Source organism: Perognathus longimembris, unplaced genomic scaffold, assembly GCF_023159225.1.
Source record: "Perognathus longimembris pacificus isolate PPM17 unplaced genomic scaffold, ASM2315922v1 HiC_scaffold_4245, whole genome shotgun sequence".
NCBI classification, from domain to species: domain Eukaryota; kingdom Metazoa; phylum Chordata; class Mammalia; order Rodentia; family Heteromyidae; genus Perognathus; species Perognathus longimembris.
The window spans coordinates 22501-42953 of NW_025959541.1; the positions used below are offsets into that span (position 1 = coordinate 22501).

Below are 20453 nucleotides of genomic sequence, written 5' to 3' on the forward strand. Positions count from 1 at the left end.
GCCATGGCTCTTTCTGCTTTGCCTAGGAGGAAAACACTGCCTGCTCTCACTTGGAACCCCGTCTGTATGTCCTTTCCCATCTGGCTGCGTCCATCTTGGCTTGAAGGCTAGGTGAGAGCAGTCAACCCCCAAGTATTCTCTAGTCGCTACCCACAACCAGTTCCCACCAGAGCGGTCAGACTGTTGGCCAGCGAACCTGTGTGTGGCCATGGCACCCGCTGCTTGGTGCTCCAGGATATCTTCAGGTAGACCTAAATGCACAGCAGGTCTCTAGATCCTACCAATGCCTAAAACCAGGAAAGCGGTGCCACCGGCAGGGACAACCAGGGGAGGACAGGAGTCCCCAGGATGGTGCACTGAATGGCCAGGTCCCCACTGGGGGAGAGCAGGAGTGAGAGGCTGGTGCCTTGTCTCTTCTCCACCTATCCAAACCAGGCTTGCCATGGCTGCCAGCACCATTGTGCCTCTGGGTTTGGTAAAAAGGGGAGGGGTGCTTCTCTCTCTAGTTCAGTCTCTCTCTAGCTTGTGCTCTCTCTCTCACTCTCTCCCTAACACTCACACACACACTTTCCCTCCCTCCCTCCTTCCCTCCCTCCCTCCCTCCCTTCCCCCCTCCCTCCCTTCCTCCATCACTCCCTCCCTTCTTAGTTCCTTCCCTCCCTCTCTCCCTCCCACTCTCCCTCCCTCCATCTCTCCCTTGCCTGTGCTCTACTCAATTCCAGGCTTCACCAGTACCCACACGAGTGGGGATGGCCTGCACCCAAGGGAAGGGGCTGCACCATGCCCCCAGGAACTCTGTCCTTCAGAGGACAGCCCGCCTCCTGTGCCATCCCTCCCACTCCCAATTGTGCTATGTGGCAGGGATTGAGCCTTCTATTCCCGGTGGCCAACTGCTTCTTCTGACGGCCAGTCTTCTTGGGGACTTGCTCCACCTGGTTTCTTTTCAGGTGGAAACCCTAGATGGCCCCAGGCCTCCTCCCTTGTGTTTCTTCATGGGGGGGCGGGGTGTGTGTGTGTGTTGGGGAGGATGTGTGGTGGATACAGCCTTGGTGAGATAAAGGAAGGAATGGGGACAGAGGTGGGGCTCCATCCACCAGTGTCCCCAAACCAAGCTGGTGTCCTCCCGCCGATCCCACTTTGCAGCATGTGCCTCCCAGGGGAGACTCCGTCTCCCAGCCATGCCTGGTCCCCTCTGCACCTGGGTAGGCACCCACGGCTGCTCTGCCCTGGAATCTCTCAGCCAAGTTGGCCCGCTGGATCTGCTGACAGCCGAGGCTCCCCTGGGGGCTTGTGGACTGGCTCAGCAAGACCACAGGCACACCAGGAGGCTTTGTTATCTACTCAAGCAACTTTGTTGAATTTCCTCTGTGTTTCTGTGTGCCCCTCTTTCTCCTGAGGTAGTCAGTGGTGGGATGGAAGCTCGGGGTCTTCAGGCTGCTAGGTGGGCCGGCAGGGGGGGCGTGCAGACAGGGAAGGCTTTCTTGGAACGCTTGAGCCAAGCCTCACGTCAGTGCTTTCAATTCATCTCTTCCAGGACTAGGGATCACCCAAACAGAAACCTGAGCAGAGCCACAGAGAAGGCCCTCGTGGACCCACAGGAGCTCTACTGGTCCAGGGAGCCGGTGGCGGACAGGGGTGGGGGCTAAGGGTGCTGGGGTGGGTGGGTGGGTGGAGGGGGAGCAGCTGGGGGCCAAAGGCTAGCTAGCACTGATGGCAGAAGGAAGTGAGAAGCCAGGCAGCCAGGCAAGAAGAGTGAGCGCTGCCCTCCCTGGTGTGTGGCGGGCTGGGTGTGTGTGTGTGTGTGTGTGTGTGTGTGTGTGTGTGTGTGTGTGTGCTTGCGCTCAAGCCAGTGCAAGCGAGCGCGCGGGGGCGCCACCTAGTGGAAGGGCAGGGTGCGGCATGGGCAAGCTGTGTGCTGAGAGTGGGCTCCCTATGTGGGGCGGTGAGCATGGAGTGGGAGTTTTCGTGGGAGGGGAGCAGGTGATTGTAAACGGCAGGGCCCGAGCGTGGGAGTAGGGTGTGTAAGCTGGTGTGGAGAAAGTGGAGTGAAGGCAGGCTGAGAGGTGCGGGCTGGGGTTGTGAAGCGACAGGCCAGTTAGTGTGGCAGCTGTGGCGAGAGAAGAGGGGAGGCGAGGGAGGGAGGAGGCGGAAAGGGGTGGGGTGGGGAGAGAGGCTGGAGGGCCGGTCCCGCTCCCGTGGCCTGCTGGAGCGGGAGTCGAGCGGGGCAAAAAGCCTACAGCACCCGGTATTCCCAGGCGGTCTCCCATCCAAGTACTAACCAGGCCCGACCCTGCTTAGCTTCCGAGATCAGACGAGATCGGGCGCGTTCAGGGTGGTATGGCCGTAGACGCTCACTGCTGCTTCTCGCAGCCCCAAAAGCTGCTCTCGCCGCCTCTGCCGCCTGTCTCTGCGCACCACTGCCAGCCTCGGCCTCTGCCTGCGCCTCTGGACACACACACACGCACACACTCTCGCTGGGCCGGCTCGGGCGACGCGATCCACTGGATCGCACCCGAGGACCACAGCCTCTGCCAGCGAGCGCGCTGGCCCTTCTGGCTCTCGCCGCCTGCTCTCAGCTCACGGCTGCCACCCCCCCGACCCCCGCCCTTCCCCACACCCCACACACTCAACTCTCTCCCTCCCTCCCTCCCTCCCTCCCTCCCTCCCCCTCTAGCCCCCCAGTCTCACTAAGGTGCAGAGTGAGAAGGCCATGTTTCCTCCGCAGAGGCTCACCTTCCATCCTACCCCACAGCCTGGATCAGGGGTGCAAATGGAAGCGCTGAAGGCCAGTGGACTTGCAAGGTTCGCCCGCCACTTGTCTTCAGCGCCCACCGGGCTACCAAGGGACCGATTTGATATTTGCATGGGTGTGCATGAATTGCACTGCTTCGCCACGGTCTTGATCTCACTCTCTTGCCTCCCCAAAAGACCTTGCTTTTGCCACCGGCCGCGGACTGAGGAGAGGGCTGGGCTTTGCACAGAGCAATGTGGAATTCCCATCTCGAGTGCTTTTTGCAGAAGGACCTAACCCAGAAACCTAGCCCTCAACTGAAGCCCAGGGGGAGGGAATCGATTCGTAATGAGCGTCCCATTCCTCACCCCACCAGGAACCCTCACCCAAACCCTCAAGCCCATTGAAAGTCTGCCCTAAGCCCAAGCCTATGCCAATTGTCACCCTACCCCCAAACGTTCATACTGAAATCACACCTCAACCCTGTCCCCTTACTCTTGCTAATGCCAACCCTAACCCCGATTCGGACCCTATTCCACAGCCCAAACCTAAGCCCTAACACCTGATCGCAGCCGGCCGTGGAACCTCTCAGCAAGCCCCATTCTGTTGCTACTGCTTGGCCCTAGCCGGAATTGGCATCCTAACTCTAAGCAGAGCAGTAGTAGCCTGAAGGCCCAAGGCCACTGGAAGCCCTCACCTCATCTTTCCCGCTAAGGCTCCCACTAACGCTACCCTGAGCCCAAGCCTCACTCTAACAGGAACCCCTACCTTGTCCGGCAGTGGAAGCCCCCAAACAAGGCCAAAGCTGCTGCGTGCTTCTGAATGCAGAGCTTCCGGAGTCCCGGCAGCATTTGTCTCTGAAGAGCCTCATTTGCCCTCATCTATCCCGCCCTTGATTTCCAGTTCTGGAGAGTGCACCCTGGGAAAAGACAACCCGTGTCCCTCCTAGGTGGAAGTCTAACCACAAAGCAGCAGCCAGGCTTTGTCTTGCTTTCCCAGCCCTCGGGGCCTGGCCAGTGTGAGGCCAGCTGAACCTGTCAGGCCACACCTCTGATCGTCTCCATAGATCCCTCCATAGATCCATGGACCCTTGGACTGGTCCTTCCATCCAGCCGGCCACCCAGCCAGTCATCCACCCATCCATCCATCTAATCCATCCATCTAGCCATCCACCCATCCATCCAACAAGCCCCAAATCACCCTATGCAATGAGCCAGCATCCCCCAAGCAGGCAGGCAGGCAGGCAGGAGGTCCGGCAGGCTGGCAGGCAGGCAGGCAGGCAGGCAAGCAAGCAAGCAAGCAAGCAAGCAAGCAAGCAAGAGCCATGAGGTTTCACACAGGGTCTGGCCTCAGGCTTGCTAGGCCGGCCATTCAGTCCCTGAGCCACAGAAACCCTAGCGTTTTGGTCAAGACTCGCTTTGCAGTGCTGGGAGCGTGTGCTCACCGTTCCAGGAGCAAGACAAGGACGGGTGTCTTCCAGTTGCCCCAGAAGAACCGGGCTGGAGGCTACCTCCTGCCCTATCAAGGTCTCACAGGCCAAGCTAGCACTGTGGCACCGAGCGGCAGGCACCCCAGCCATGGCTCTTTCTGCTTTGCCTAGGAGGAAAACACTGCCTGCTCTCACTTGGAACCCCGTCTGTATGTCCTTTCCCATCTGGCTGCGTCCATCTTGGCTTGAAGGCTAGGTGAGAGCAGTCAACCCCCAAGTATTCTCTAGTCGCTACCCACAACCAGTTCCCACCAGAGCGGTCAGACTGTTGGCCAGCGAACCTGTGTGTGGCCATGGCACCCGCTGCTTGGTGCTCCAGGATATCTTCAGGTAGACCTAAATGCACAGCAGGTCTCTAGATCCTACCAATGCCTAAAACCAGGAAAGCGGTGCCACCGGCAGGGACAACCAGGGGAGGACAGGAGTCCCCAGGATGGTGCACTGAATGGCCAGGTCCCCACTGGGGGAGAGCAGGAGTGAGAGGCTGGTGCCTTGTCTCTTCTCCACCTATCCAAACCAGGCTTGCCATGGCTGCCAGCACCATTGTGCCTCTGGGTTTGGTAAAAAGGGGAGGGGTGCTTCTCTCTCTAGTTCAGTCTCTCTCTAGCTTGTGCTCTCTCTCTCACTCTCTCCCTAACACTCACACACACACTTTCCCTCCCTCCCTCCTTCCCTCCCTCCCTCCCTCCCTTCCCCCCTCCCTCCCTTCCTCCATCACTCCCTCCCTTCTTAGTTCCTTCCCTCCCTCTCTCCCTCCCACTCTCCCTCCCTCCATCTCTCCCTTGCCTGTGCTCTACTCAATTCCAGGCTTCACCAGTACCCACACGAGTGGGGATGGCCTGCACCCAAGGGAAGGGGCTGCACCATGCCCCCAGGAACTCTGTCCTTCAGAGGACAGCCCGCCTCCTGTGCCATCCCTCCCACTCCCAATTGTGCTATGTGGCAGGGATTGAGCCTTCTATTCCCGGTGGCCAACTGCTTCTTCTGACGGCCAGTCTTCTTGGGGACTTGCTCCACCTGGTTTCTTTTCAGGTGGAAACCCTAGATGGCCCCAGGCCTCCTCCCTTGTGTTTCTTCATGGGGGGGCGGGGTGTGTGTGTGTGTTGGGGAGGATGTGTGGTGGATACAGCCTTGGTGAGATAAAGGAAGGAATGGGGACAGAGGTGGGGCTCCATCCACCAGTGTCCCCAAACCAAGCTGGTGTCCTCCCGCCGATCCCACTTTGCAGCATGTGCCTCCCAGGGGAGACTCCGTCTCCCAGCCATGCCTGGTCCCCTCTGCACCTGGGTAGGCACCCACGGCTGCTCTGCCCTGGAATCTCTCAGCCAAGTTGGCCCGCTGGATCTGCTGACAGCCGAGGCTCCCCTGGGGGCTTGTGGACTGGCTCAGCAAGACCACAGGCACACCAGGAGGCTTTGTTATCTACTCAAGCAACTTTGTTGAATTTCCTCTGTGTTTCTGTGTGCCCCTCTTTCTCCTGAGGTAGTCAGTGGTGGGATGGAAGCTCGGGGTCTTCAGGCTGCTAGGTGGGCCGGCAGGGGGGGCGTGCAGACAGGGAAGGCTTTCTTGGAACGCTTGAGCCAAGCCTCACGTCAGTGCTTTCAATTCATCTCTTCCAGGACTAGGGATCACCCAAACAGAAACCTGAGCAGAGCCACAGAGAAGGCCCTCGTGGACCCACAGGAGCTCTACTGGTCCAGGGAGCCGGTGGCGGACAGGGGTGGGGGCTAAGGGTGCTGGGGTGGGTGGGTGGGTGGAGGGGGAGCAGCTGGGGGCCAAAGGCTAGCTAGCACTGATGGCAGAAGGAAGTGAGAAGCCAGGCAGCCAGGCAAGAAGAGTGAGCGCTGCCCTCCCTGGTGTGTGGCGGGCTGGGTGTGTGTGTGTGTGTGTGTGTGTGTGTGTGTGTGTGTGTGTGTGTGCTTGCGCTCAAGCCAGTGCAAGCGAGCGCGCGGGGGCGCCACCTAGTGGAAGGGCAGGGTGCGGCATGGGCAAGCTGTGTGCTGAGAGTGGGCTCCCTATGTGGGGCGGTGAGCATGGAGTGGGAGTTTTCGTGGGAGGGGAGCAGGTGATTGTAAACGGCAGGGCCCGAGCGTGGGAGTAGGGTGTGTAAGCTGGTGTGGAGAAAGTGGAGTGAAGGCAGGCTGAGAGGTGCGGGCTGGGGTTGTGAAGCGACAGGCCAGTTAGTGTGGCAGCTGTGGCGAGAGAAGAGGGGAGGCGAGGGAGGGAGGAGGCGGAAAGGGGTGGGGTGGGGAGAGAGGCTGGAGGGCCGGTCCCGCTCCCGTGGCCTGCTGGAGCGGGAGTCGAGCGGGGCAAAAAGCCTACAGCACCCGGTATTCCCAGGCGGTCTCCCATCCAAGTACTAACCAGGCCCGACCCTGCTTAGCTTCCGAGATCAGACGAGATCGGGCGCGTTCAGGGTGGTATGGCCGTAGACGCTCACTGCTGCTTCTCGCAGCCCCAAAAGCTGCTCTCGCCGCCTCTGCCGCCTGTCTCTGCGCACCACTGCCAGCCTCGGCCTCTGCCTGCGCCTCTGGACACACACACACGCACACACTCTCGCTGGGCCGGCTCGGGCGACGCGATCCACTGGATCGCACCCGAGGACCACAGCCTCTGCCAGCGAGCGCGCTGGCCCTTCTGGCTCTCGCCGCCTGCTCTCAGCTCACGGCTGCCACCCCCCCGACCCCCGCCCTTCCCCACACCCCACACACTCAACTCTCTCCCTCCCTCCCTCCCTCCCTCCCTCCCTCCCTCTAGCCCCCCAGTCTCACTAAGGTGCAGAGTGAGAAGGCCATGTTTCCTCCGCAGAGGCTCACCTTCCATCCTACCCCACAGCCTGGATCAGGGGTGCAAATGGAAGCGCTGAAGGCCAGTGGACTTGCAAGGTTCGCCCGCCACTTGTCTTCAGCGCCCACCGGGCTACCAAGGGACCGATTTGATATTTGCATGGGTGTGCATGAATTGCACTGCTTCGCCACGGTCTTGATCTCACTCTCTTGCCTCCCCAAAAGACCTTGCTTTTGCCACCGGCCGCGGACTGAGGAGAGGGCTGGGCTTTGCACAGAGCAATGTGGAATTCCCATCTCGAGTGCTTTTTGCAGAAGGACCTAACCCAGAAACCTAGCCCTCAACTGAAGCCCAGGGGGAGGGAATCGATTCGTAATGAGCGTCCCATTCCTCACCCCACCAGGAACCCTCACCCAAACCCTCAAGCCCATTGAAAGTCTGCCCTAAGCCCAAGCCTATGCCAATTGTCACCCTACCCCCAAACGTTCATACTGAAATCACACCTCAACCCTGTCCCCTTACTCTTGCTAATGCCAACCCTAACCCCGATTCGGACCCTATTCCACAGCCCAAACCTAAGCCCTAACACCTGATCGCAGCCGGCCGTGGAACCTCTCAGCAAGCCCCATTCTGTTGCTACTGCTTGGCCCTAGCCGGAATTGGCATCCTAACTCTAAGCAGAGCAGTAGTAGCCTGAAGGCCCAAGGCCACTGGAAGCCCTCACCTCATCTTTCCCGCTAAGGCTCCCACTAACGCTACCCTGAGCCCAAGCCTCACTCTAACAGGAACCCCTACCTTGTCCGGCAGTGGAAGCCCCCAAACAAGGCCAAAGCTGCTGCGTGCTTCTGAATGCAGAGCTTCCGGAGTCCCGGCAGCATTTGTCTCTGAAGAGCCTCATTTGCCCTCATCTATCCCGCCCTTGATTTCCAGTTCTGGAGAGTGCACCCTGGGAAAAGACAACCCGTGTCCCTCCTAGGTGGAAGTCTAACCACAAAGCAGCAGCCAGGCTTTGTCTTGCTTTCCCAGCCCTCGGGGCCTGGCCAGTGTGAGGCCAGCTGAACCTGTCAGGCCACACCTCTGATCGTCTCCATAGATCCCTCCATAGATCCATGGACCCTTGGACTGGTCCTTCCATCCAGCCGGCCACCCAGCCAGTCATCCACCCATCCATCCATCTAATCCATCCATCTAGCCATCCACCCATCCATCCAACAAGCCCCAAATCACCCTATGCAATGAGCCAGCATCCCCCAAGCAGGCAGGCAGGCAGGCAGGAGGAGGTCCGGCAGGCTGGCAGGCAGGCAGGCAGGCAGGCAAGCAAGCAAGCAAGCAAGCAAGCAAGCAAGCAAGAGCCATGAGGTTTCACACAGGGTCTGGCCTCAGGCTTGCTAGGCCGGCCATTCAGTCCCTGAGCCACAGAAACCCTAGCGTTTTGGTCAAGACTCGCTTTGCAGTGCTGGGAGCGTGTGCTCACCGTTCCAGGAGCAAGACAAGGACGGGTGTCTTCCAGTTGCCCCAGAAGAACCGGGCTGGAGGCTACCTCCTGCCCTATCAAGGTCTCACAGGCCAAGCTAGCACTGTGGCACCGAGCGGCAGGCACCCCAGCCATGGCTCTTTCTGCTTTGCCTAGGAGGAAAACACTGCCTGCTCTCACTTGGAACCCCGTCTGTATGTCCTTTCCCATCTGGCTGCGTCCATCTTGGCTTGAAGGCTAGGTGAGAGCAGTCAACCCCCAAGTATTCTCTAGTCGCTACCCACAACCAGTTCCCACCAGAGCGGTCAGACTGTTGGCCAGCGAACCTGTGTGTGGCCATGGCACCCGCTGCTTGGTGCTCCAGGATATCTTCAGGTAGACCTAAATGCACAGCAGGTCTCTAGATCCTACCAATGCCTAAAACCAGGAAAGCGGTGCCACCGGCAGGGACAACCAGGGGAGGACAGGAGTCCCCAGGATGGTGCACTGAATGGCCAGGTCCCCACTGGGGGAGAGCAGGAGTGAGAGGCTGGTGCCTTGTCTCTTCTCCACCTATCCAAACCAGGCTTGCCATGGCTGCCAGCACCATTGTGCCTCTGGGTTTGGTAAAAAGGGGAGGGGTGCTTCTCTCTCTAGTTCAGTCTCTCTCTAGCTTGTGCTCTCTCTCTCACTCTCTCCCTAACACTCACACACACACTTTCCCTCCCTCCCTCCTTCCCTCCCTCCCTCCCTCCCTTCCCCCCTCCCTCCCTTCCTCCATCACTCCCTCCCTTCTTAGTTCCTTCCCTCCCTCTCTCCCTCCCACTCTCCCTCCCTCCATCTCTCCCTTGCCTGTGCTCTACTCAATTCCAGGCTTCACCAGTACCCACACGAGTGGGGATGGCCTGCACCCAAGGGAAGGGGCTGCACCATGCCCCCAGGAACTCTGTCCTTCAGAGGACAGCCCGCCTCCTGTGCCATCCCTCCCACTCCCAATTGTGCTATGTGGCAGGGATTGAGCCTTCTATTCCCGGTGGCCAACTGCTTCTTCTGACGGCCAGTCTTCTTGGGGACTTGCTCCACCTGGTTTCTTTTCAGGTGGAAACCCTAGATGGCCCCAGGCCTCCTCCCTTGTGTTTCTTCATGGGGGGGCGGGGTGTGTGTGTGTGTTGGGGAGGATGTGTGGTGGATACAGCCTTGGTGAGATAAAGGAAGGAATGGGGACAGAGGTGGGGCTCCATCCACCAGTGTCCCCAAACCAAGCTGGTGTCCTCCCGCCGATCCCACTTTGCAGCATGTGCCTCCCAGGGGAGACTCCGTCTCCCAGCCATGCCTGGTCCCCTCTGCACCTGGGTAGGCACCCACGGCTGCTCTGCCCTGGAATCTCTCAGCCAAGTTGGCCCGCTGGATCTGCTGACAGCCGAGGCTCCCCTGGGGGCTTGTGGACTGGCTCAGCAAGACCACAGGCACACCAGGAGGCTTTGTTATCTACTCAAGCAACTTTGTTGAATTTCCTCTGTGTTTCTGTGTGCCCCTCTTTCTCCTGAGGTAGTCAGTGGTGGGATGGAAGCTCGGGGTCTTCAGGCTGCTAGGTGGGCCGGCAGGGGGGGCGTGCAGACAGGGAAGGCTTTCTTGGAACGCTTGAGCCAAGCCTCACGTCAGTGCTTTCAATTCATCTCTTCCAGGACTAGGGATCACCCAAACAGAAACCTGAGCAGAGCCACAGAGAAGGCCCTCGTGGACCCACAGGAGCTCTACTGGTCCAGGGAGCCGGTGGCGGACAGGGGTGGGGGCTAAGGGTGCTGGGGTGGGTGGGTGGGTGGAGGGGGAGCAGCTGGGGGCCAAAGGCTAGCTAGCACTGATGGCAGAAGGAAGTGAGAAGCCAGGCAGCCAGGCAAGAAGAGTGAGCGCTGCCCTCCCTGGTGTGTGGCGGGCTGGGTGTGTGTGTGTGTGTGTGTGTGTGTGTGTGTGTGTGTGTGTGTGTGCTTGCGCTCAAGCCAGTGCAAGCGAGCGCGCGGGGGCGCCACCTAGTGGAAGGGCAGGGTGCGGCATGGGCAAGCTGTGTGCTGAGAGTGGGCTCCCTATGTGGGGCGGTGAGCATGGAGTGGGAGTTTTCGTGGGAGGGGAGCAGGTGATTGTAAACGGCAGGGCCCGAGCGTGGGAGTAGGGTGTGTAAGCTGGTGTGGAGAAAGTGGAGTGAAGGCAGGCTGAGAGGTGCGGGCTGGGGTTGTGAAGCGACAGGCCAGTTAGTGTGGCAGCTGTGGCGAGAGAAGAGGGGAGGCGAGGGAGGGAGGAGGCGGAAAGGGGTGGGGTGGGGAGAGAGGCTGGAGGGCCGGTCCCGCTCCCGTGGCCTGCTGGAGCGGGAGTCGAGCGGGGCAAAAAGCCTACAGCACCCGGTATTCCCAGGCGGTCTCCCATCCAAGTACTAACCAGGCCCGACCCTGCTTAGCTTCCGAGATCAGACGAGATCGGGCGCGTTCAGGGTGGTATGGCCGTAGACGCTCACTGCTGCTTCTCGCAGCCCCAAAAGCTGCTCTCGCCGCCTCTGCCGCCTGTCTCTGCGCACCACTGCCAGCCTCGGCCTCTGCCTGCGCCTCTGGACACACACACACGCACACACTCTCGCTGGGCCGGCTCGGGCGACGCGATCCACTGGATCGCACCCGAGGACCACAGCCTCTGCCAGCGAGCGCGCTGGCCCTTCTGGCTCTCGCCGCCTGCTCTCAGCTCACGGCTGCCACCCCCCCGACCCCCGCCCTTCCCCACACCCCACACACTCAACTCTCTCCCTCCCTCCCTCCCTCCCTCCCTCCCTCCCTCTAGCCCCCCAGTCTCACTAAGGTGCAGAGTGAGAAGGCCATGTTTCCTCCGCAGAGGCTCACCTTCCATCCTACCCCACAGCCTGGATCAGGGGTGCAAATGGAAGCGCTGAAGGCCAGTGGACTTGCAAGGTTCGCCCGCCACTTGTCTTCAGCGCCCACCGGGCTACCAAGGGACCGATTTGATATTTGCATGGGTGTGCATGAATTGCACTGCTTCGCCACGGTCTTGATCTCACTCTCTTGCCTCCCCAAAAGACCTTGCTTTTGCCACCGGCCGCGGACTGAGGAGAGGGCTGGGCTTTGCACAGAGCAATGTGGAATTCCCATCTCGAGTGCTTTTTGCAGAAGGACCTAACCCAGAAACCTAGCCCTCAACTGAAGCCCAGGGGGAGGGAATCGATTCGTAATGAGCGTCCCATTCCTCACCCCACCAGGAACCCTCACCCAAACCCTCAAGCCCATTGAAAGTCTGCCCTAAGCCCAAGCCTATGCCAATTGTCACCCTACCCCCAAACGTTCATACTGAAATCACACCTCAACCCTGTCCCCTTACTCTTGCTAATGCCAACCCTAACCCCGATTCGGACCCTATTCCACAGCCCAAACCTAAGCCCTAACACCTGATCGCAGCCGGCCGTGGAACCTCTCAGCAAGCCCCATTCTGTTGCTACTGCTTGGCCCTAGCCGGAATTGGCATCCTAACTCTAAGCAGAGCAGTAGTAGCCTGAAGGCCCAAGGCCACTGGAAGCCCTCACCTCATCTTTCCCGCTAAGGCTCCCACTAACGCTACCCTGAGCCCAAGCCTCACTCTAACAGGAACCCCTACCTTGTCCGGCAGTGGAAGCCCCCAAACAAGGCCAAAGCTGCTGCGTGCTTCTGAATGCAGAGCTTCCGGAGTCCCGGCAGCATTTGTCTCTGAAGAGCCTCATTTGCCCTCATCTATCCCGCCCTTGATTTCCAGTTCTGGAGAGTGCACCCTGGGAAAAGACAACCCGTGTCCCTCCTAGGTGGAAGTCTAACCACAAAGCAGCAGCCAGGCTTTGTCTTGCTTTCCCAGCCCTCGGGGCCTGGCCAGTGTGAGGCCAGCTGAACCTGTCAGGCCACACCTCTGATCGTCTCCATAGATCCCTCCATAGATCCATGGACCCTTGGACTGGTCCTTCCATCCAGCCGGCCACCCAGCCAGTCATCCACCCATCCATCCATCTAATCCATCCATCTAGCCATCCACCCATCCATCCAACAAGCCCCAAATCACCCTATGCAATGAGCCAGCATCCCCCAAGCAGGCAGGCAGGCAGGCAGGAGGTCCGGCAGGCTGGCAGGCAGGCAGGCAGGCAGGCAAGCAAGCAAGCAAGCAAGCAAGCAAGCAAGCAAGAGCCATGAGGTTTCACACAGGGTCTGGCCTCAGGCTTGCTAGGCCGGCCATTCAGTCCCTGAGCCACAGAAACCCTAGCGTTTTGGTCAAGACTCGCTTTGCAGTGCTGGGAGCGTGTGCTCACCGTTCCAGGAGCAAGACAAGGACGGGTGTCTTCCAGTTGCCCCAGAAGAACCGGGCTGGAGGCTACCTCCTGCCCTATCAAGGTCTCACAGGCCAAGCTAGCACTGTGGCACCGAGCGGCAGGCACCCCAGCCATGGCTCTTTCTGCTTTGCCTAGGAGGAAAACACTGCCTGCTCTCACTTGGAACCCCGTCTGTATGTCCTTTCCCATCTGGCTGCGTCCATCTTGGCTTGAAGGCTAGGTGAGAGCAGTCAACCCCCAAGTATTCTCTAGTCGCTACCCACAACCAGTTCCCACCAGAGCGGTCAGACTGTTGGCCAGCGAACCTGTGTGTGGCCATGGCACCCGCTGCTTGGTGCTCCAGGATATCTTCAGGTAGACCTAAATGCACAGCAGGTCTCTAGATCCTACCAATGCCTAAAACCAGGAAAGCGGTGCCACCGGCAGGGACAACCAGGGGAGGACAGGAGTCCCCAGGATGGTGCACTGAATGGCCAGGTCCCCACTGGGGGAGAGCAGGAGTGAGAGGCTGGTGCCTTGTCTCTTCTCCACCTATCCAAACCAGGCTTGCCATGGCTGCCAGCACCATTGTGCCTCTGGGTTTGGTAAAAAGGGGAGGGGTGCTTCTCTCTCTAGTTCAGTCTCTCTCTAGCTTGTGCTCTCTCTCTCACTCTCTCCCTAACACTCACACACACACTTTCCCTCCCTCCCTCCTTCCCTCCCTCCCTCCCTCCCTTCCCCCCTCCCTCCCTTCCTCCATCACTCCCTCCCTTCTTAGTTCCTTCCCTCCCTCTCTCCCTCCCACTCTCCCTCCCTCCATCTCTCCCTTGCCTGTGCTCTACTCAATTCCAGGCTTCACCAGTACCCACACGAGTGGGGATGGCCTGCACCCAAGGGAAGGGGCTGCACCATGCCCCCAGGAACTCTGTCCTTCAGAGGACAGCCCGCCTCCTGTGCCATCCCTCCCACTCCCAATTGTGCTATGTGGCAGGGATTGAGCCTTCTATTCCCGGTGGCCAACTGCTTCTTCTGACGGCCAGTCTTCTTGGGGACTTGCTCCACCTGGTTTCTTTTCAGGTGGAAACCCTAGATGGCCCCAGGCCTCCTCCCTTGTGTTTCTTCATGGGGGGGCGGGGTGTGTGTGTGTGTTGGGGAGGATGTGTGGTGGATACAGCCTTGGTGAGATAAAGGAAGGAATGGGGACAGAGGTGGGGCTCCATCCACCAGTGTCCCCAAACCAAGCTGGTGTCCTCCCGCCGATCCCACTTTGCAGCATGTGCCTCCCAGGGGAGACTCCGTCTCCCAGCCATGCCTGGTCCCCTCTGCACCTGGGTAGGCACCCACGGCTGCTCTGCCCTGGAATCTCTCAGCCAAGTTGGCCCGCTGGATCTGCTGACAGCCGAGGCTCCCCTGGGGGCTTGTGGACTGGCTCAGCAAGACCACAGGCACACCAGGAGGCTTTGTTATCTACTCAAGCAACTTTGTTGAATTTCCTCTGTGTTTCTGTGTGCCCCTCTTTCTCCTGAGGTAGTCAGTGGTGGGATGGAAGCTCGGGGTCTTCAGGCTGCTAGGTGGGCCGGCAGGGGGGGCGTGCAGACAGGGAAGGCTTTCTTGGAACGCTTGAGCCAAGCCTCACGTCAGTGCTTTCAATTCATCTCTTCCAGGACTAGGGATCACCCAAACAGAAACCTGAGCAGAGCCACAGAGAAGGCCCTCGTGGACCCACAGGAGCTCTACTGGTCCAGGGAGCCGGTGGCGGACAGGGGTGGGGGCTAAGGGTGCTGGGGTGGGTGGGTGGGTGGAGGGGGAGCAGCTGGGGGCCAAAGGCTAGCTAGCACTGATGGCAGAAGGAAGTGAGAAGCCAGGCAGCCAGGCAAGAAGAGTGAGCGCTGCCCTCCCTGGTGTGTGGCGGGCTGGGTGTGTGTGTGTGTGTGTGTGTGTGTGTGTGTGTGTGTGTGTGTGTGCTTGCGCTCAAGCCAGTGCAAGCGAGCGCGCGGGGGCGCCACCTAGTGGAAGGGCAGGGTGCGGCATGGGCAAGCTGTGTGCTGAGAGTGGGCTCCCTATGTGGGGCGGTGAGCATGGAGTGGGAGTTTTCGTGGGAGGGGAGCAGGTGATTGTAAACGGCAGGGCCCGAGCGTGGGAGTAGGGTGTGTAAGCTGGTGTGGAGAAAGTGGAGTGAAGGCAGGCTGAGAGGTGCGGGCTGGGGTTGTGAAGCGACAGGCCAGTTAGTGTGGCAGCTGTGGCGAGAGAAGAGGGGAGGCGAGGGAGGGAGGAGGCGGAAAGGGGTGGGGTGGGGAGAGAGGCTGGAGGGCCGGTCCCGCTCCCGTGGCCTGCTGGAGCGGGAGTCGAGCGGGGCAAAAAGCCTACAGCACCCGGTATTCCCAGGCGGTCTCCCATCCAAGTACTAACCAGGCCCGACCCTGCTTAGCTTCCGAGATCAGACGAGATCGGGCGCGTTCAGGGTGGTATGGCCGTAGACGCTCACTGCTGCTTCTCGCAGCCCCAAAAGCTGCTCTCGCCGCCTCTGCCGCCTGTCTCTGCGCACCACTGCCAGCCTCGGCCTCTGCCTGCGCCTCTGGACACACACACACGCACACACTCTCGCTGGGCCGGCTCGGGCGACGCGATCCACTGGATCGCACCCGAGGACCACAGCCTCTGCCAGCGAGCGCGCTGGCCCTTCTGGCTCTCGCCGCCTGCTCTCAGCTCACGGCTGCCACCCCCCCGACCCCCGCCCTTCCCCACACCCCACACACTCAACTCTCTCCCTCCCTCCCTCCCTCCCTCCCTCCCTCCCTCTAGCCCCCCAGTCTCACTAAGGTGCAGAGTGAGAAGGCCATGTTTCCTCCGCAGAGGCTCACCTTCCATCCTACCCCACAGCCTGGATCAGGGGTGCAAATGGAAGCGCTGAAGGCCAGTGGACTTGCAAGGTTCGCCCGCCACTTGTCTTCAGCGCCCACCGGGCTACCAAGGGACCGATTTGATATTTGCATGGGTGTGCATGAATTGCACTGCTTCGCCACGGTCTTGATCTCACTCTCTTGCCTCCCCAAAAGACCTTGCTTTTGCCACCGGCCGCGGACTGAGGAGAGGGCTGGGCTTTGCACAGAGCAATGTGGAATTCCCATCTCGAGTGCTTTTTGCAGAAGGACCTAACCCAGAAACCTAGCCCTCAACTGAAGCCCAGGGGGAGGGAATCGATTCGTAATGAGCGTCCCATTCCTCACCCCACCAGGAACCCTCACCCAAACCCTCAAGCCCATTGAAAGTCTGCCCTAAGCCCAAGCCTATGCCAATTGTCACCCTACCCCCAAACGTTCATACTGAAATCACACCTCAACCCTGTCCCCTTACTCTTGCTAATGCCAACCCTAACCCCGATTCGGACCCTATTCCACAGCCCAAACCTAAGCCCTAACACCTGATCGCAGCCGGCCGTGGAACCTCTCAGCAAGCCCCATTCTGTTGCTACTGCTTGGCCCTAGCCGGAATTGGCATCCTAACTCTAAGCAGAGCAGTAGTAGCCTGAAGGCCCAAGGCCACTGGAAGCCCTCACCTCATCTTTCCCGCTAAGGCTCCCACTAACGCTACCCTGAGCCCAAGCCTCACTCTAACAGGAACCCCTACCTTGTCCGGCAGTGGAAGCCCCCAAACAAGGCCAAAGCTGCTGCGTGCTTCTGAATGCAGAGCTTCCGGAGTCCCGGCAGCATTTGTCTCTGAAGAGCCTCATTTGCCCTCATCTATCCCGCCCTTGATTTCCAGTTCTGGAGAGTGCACCCTGGGAAAAGACAACCCGTGTCCCTCCTAGGTGGAAGTCTAACCACAAAGCAGCAGCCAGGCTTTGTCTTGCTTTCCCAGCCCTCGGGGCCTGGCCAGTGTGAGGCCAGCTGAACCTGTCAGGCCACACCTCTGATCGTCTCCATAGATCCCTCCATAGATCCATGGACCCTTGGACTGGTCCTTCCATCCAGCCGGCCACCCAGCCAGTCATCCACCCATCCATCCATCTAATCCATCCATCTAGCCATCCACCCATCCATCCAACAAGCCCCAAATCACCCTATGCAATGAGCCAGCATCCCCCAAGCAGGCAGGCAGGCAGGCAGGAGGAGGTCCGGCAGGCTGGCAGGCAGGCAGGCAGGCAGGCAAGCAAGCAAGCAAGCAAGCAAGCAAGCAAGCAAGAGCCATGAGGTTTCACACAGGGTCTGGCCTCAGGCTTGCTAGGCCGGCCATTCAGTCCCTGAGCCACAGAAACCCTAGCGTTTTGGTCAAGACTCGCTTTGCAGTGCTGGGAGCGTGTGCTCACCGTTCCAGGAGCAAGACAAGGACGGGTGTCTTCCAGTTGCCCCAGAAGAACCGGGCTGGAGGCTACCTCCTGCCCTATCAAGGTCTCACAGGCCAAGCTAGCACTGTGGCACCGAGCGGCAGGCACCCCAGCCATGGCTCTTTCTGCTTTGCCTAGGAGGAAAACACTGCCTGCTCTCACTTGGAACCCCGTCTGTATGTCCTTTCCCATCTGGCTGCGTCCATCTTGGCTTGAAGGCTAGGTGAGAGCAGTCAACCCCCAAGTATTCTCTAGTCGCTACCCACAACCAGTTCCCACCAGAGCGGTCAGACTGTTGGCCAGCGAACCTGTGTGTGGCCATGGCACCCGCTGCTTGGTGCTCCAGGATATCTTCAGGTAGACCTAAATGCACAGCAGGTCTCTAGATCCTACCAATGCCTAAAACCAGGAAAGCGGTGCCACCGGCAGGGACAACCAGGGGAGGACAGGAGTCCCCAGGATGGTGCACTGAATGGCCAGGTCCCCACTGGGGGAGAGCAGGAGTGAGAGGCTGGTGCCTTGTCTCTTCTCCACCTATCCAAACCAGGCTTGCCATGGCTGCCAGCACCATTGTGCCTCTGGGTTTGGTAAAAAGGGGAGGGGTGCTTCTCTCTCTAGTTCAGTCTCTCTCTAGCTTGTGCTCTCTCTCTCACTCTCTCCCTAACACTCACACACACACTTTCCCTCCCTCCCTCCTTCCCTCCCTCCCTCCCTCCCTTCCCCCCTCCCTCCCTTCCTCCATCACTCCCTCCCTTCTTAGTTCCTTCCCTCCCTCTCTCCCTCCCACTCTCCCTCCCTCCATCTCTCCCTTGCCTGTGCTCTACTCAATTCCAGGCTTCACCAGTACCCACACGAGTGGGGATGGCCTGCACCCAAGGGAAGGGGCTGCACCATGCCCCCAGGAACTCTGTCCTTCAGAGGACAGCCCGCCTCCTGTGCCATCCCTCCCACTCCCAATTGTGCTATGTGGCAGGGATTGAGCCTTCTATTCCCGGTGGCCAACTGCTTCTTCTGACGGCCAGTCTTCTTGGGGACTTGCTCCACCTGGTTTCTTTTCAGGTGGAAACCCTAGATGGCCCCAGGCCTCCTCCCTTGTGTTTCTTCATGGGGGGGCGGGGTGTGTGTGTGTGTTGGGGAGGATGTGTGGTGGATACAGCCTTGGTGAGATAAAGGAAGGAATGGGGACAGAGGTGGGGCTCCATCCACCAGTGTCCCCAAACCAAGCTGGTGTCCTCCCGCCGATCCCACTTTGCAGCATGTGCCTCCCAGGGGAGACTCCGTCTCCCAGCCATGCCTGGTCCCCTCTGCACCTGGGTAGGCACCCACGGCTGCTCTGCCCTGGAATCTCTCAGCCAAGTTGGCCCGCTGGATCTGCTGACAGCCGAGGCTCCCCTGGGGGCTTGTGGACTGGCTCAGCAAGACCACAGGCACACCAGGAGGCTTTGTTATCTACTCAAGCAACTTTGTTGAATTTCCTCTGTGTTTCTGTGTGCCCCTCTTTCTCCTGAGGTAGTCAGTGGTGGGATGGAAGCTCGGGGTCTTCAGGCTGCTAGGTGGGCCGGCAGGGGGGGCGTGCAGACAGGGAAGGCTTTCTTGGAACGCTTGAGCCAAGCCTCACGTCAGTGCTTTCAATTCATCTCTTCCAGGACTAGGGATCACCCAAACAGAAACCTGAGCAGAGCCACAGAGAAGGCCCTCGTGGACCCACAGGAGCTCTACTGGTCCAGGGAGCCGGTGGCGGACAGGGGTGGGGGCTAAGGGTGCTGGGGTGGGTGGGTGGGTGGAGGGGGAGCAGCTGGGGGCCAAAGGCTAGCTAGCACTGATGGCAGAAGGAAGTGAGAAGCCAGGCAGCCAGGCAAGAAGAGTGAGCGCTGCCCTCCCTGGTGTGTGGCGGGCTGGGTGTGTGTGTGTGTGTGTGTGTGTGTGTGTGTGTGTGTGTGTGTGTGCTTGCGCTCAAGCCAGTGCAAGCGAGCGCGCGGGGGCGCCACCTAGTGGAAGGGCAGGGTGCGGCATGGGCAAGCTGTGTGCTGAGAGTGGGCTCCCTATGTGGGGCGGTGAGCATGGAGTGGGAGTTTTCGTGGGAGGGGAGCAGGTGATTGTAAACGGCAGGGCCCGAGCGTGGGAGTAGGGTGTGTAAGCTGGTGTGGAGAAAGTGGAGTGAAGGCAGGCTGAGAGGTGCGGGCTGGGGTTGTGAAGCGACAGGCCAGTTAGTGTGGCAGCTGTGGCGAGAGAAGAGGGGAGGCGAGGGAGGGAGGAGGCGGAAAGGGGTGGGGTGGGGAGAGAGGCTGGAGGGCCGGTCCCGCTCCCGTGGCCTGCTGGAGCGGGAGTCGAGCGGGGCAAAAAGCCTACAGCACCCGGTATTCCCAGGCGGTCTCCCATCCAAGTACTAACCAGGCCCGACCCTGCTTAGCTTCCGAGATCAGACGAGATCGGGCGCGTTCAGGGTGGTATGGCCGTAGACGCTCACTGCTGCTTCTCGCAGCCCCAAAAGCTGCTCTCGCCGCCTCTGCCGCCTGTCTCTGCGCACCACTGCCAGCCTCGGCCTCTGCCTGCGCCTCTGGACACACACACACGCACACACTCTCGCTGGGCCGGCTCGGGCGACGCGATCCACTGGATCGCACCCGAGGACCACAGCCTCTGCCAGCGAGCGCGCTGGCCCTTCTGGCTCTCGCCGCCTGCTCTCAGCTCACGGCTGCCACCCCCCCGACCCCCGCCCTTCCCCACACCCCACACACTCAACTCTCTCCCTCCCTCCCTCCCTCCCTCCCTCCCTCCCCCTCTAGCCCCCCAGTCTCACTAAGGTGCAGAGTGAGAAGGCCATGTTTCCTCCGCAGAGGCTCACCTTCCATCCTACCCCACAGCCTGGATCAGGGGTGCAAATGGAAGCGCTGAAGGCCAGTGGACTTGCAAGGTTCGCCCGCCACTTGTCTTCAGCGCCCACCGGGCTACCAAGGGACCGATTTGATATTTGCATGGGTGTGCATGAATTGCACTGCTTCGCCACGGTCTTGATCTCACTCTCTTGCCTCCCCAAAAGACCTTGCTTTTGCCACCGGCCGCGGACTGAGGAGAGGGCTGGGCTTTGCACAGAGCAATGTGGAATTCCCATCTCGAGTGCTTTTTGCAGAAGGACCTAACCCAGAAACCTAGCCCTCAACTGAAGCCCAGGGGGAGGGAATCGATTCGTAATGAGCGTCCCATTCCTCACCCCACCAGGAACCCTCACCCAAACCCTCAAGCCCATTGAAAGTCTGCCCTAAGCCCAAGCCTATGCCAATTGTCACCCTACCCCCAAACGTTCATACTGAAATCACACCTCAACCCTGTCCCCTTACTCTTGCT

At 59.9% G+C, this 20453-nt stretch overlaps 5 non-coding genes across 5 annotated transcripts; all 5 read right to left on the reverse strand.

Annotated features, from left to right (window-relative positions):
- Positions 1–2230: 2230 nt before the first annotated feature.
- Positions 2231–2349, reverse strand: LOC125344780. The gene has a single exon (XR_007209632.1). It is a non-coding gene; the product is annotated as a 5S ribosomal RNA (ribosomal RNA).
- A 4186-nt stretch (positions 2350–6535) lies between these two features.
- Positions 6536–6654, reverse strand: LOC125344781. The gene has a single exon (XR_007209633.1). It is a non-coding gene; the product is annotated as a 5S ribosomal RNA (ribosomal RNA).
- A 4187-nt stretch (positions 6655–10841) lies between these two features.
- LOC125344782 lies at positions 10842–10960 on the reverse strand. The gene has a single exon (XR_007209634.1). It is a non-coding gene; the product is annotated as a 5S ribosomal RNA (ribosomal RNA).
- Positions 10961–15144: 4184 nt separating this feature from the next.
- Positions 15145–15263, reverse strand: LOC125344783. Its single transcript, XR_007209635.1, has one exon. It is a non-coding gene; the product is annotated as a 5S ribosomal RNA (ribosomal RNA).
- Positions 15264–19450: 4187 nt separating this feature from the next.
- Positions 19451–19569, reverse strand: LOC125344784. The gene has a single exon (XR_007209636.1). It is a non-coding gene; the product is annotated as a 5S ribosomal RNA (ribosomal RNA).
- Between the last annotated feature and the right edge of the window lie 884 nt (positions 19570–20453).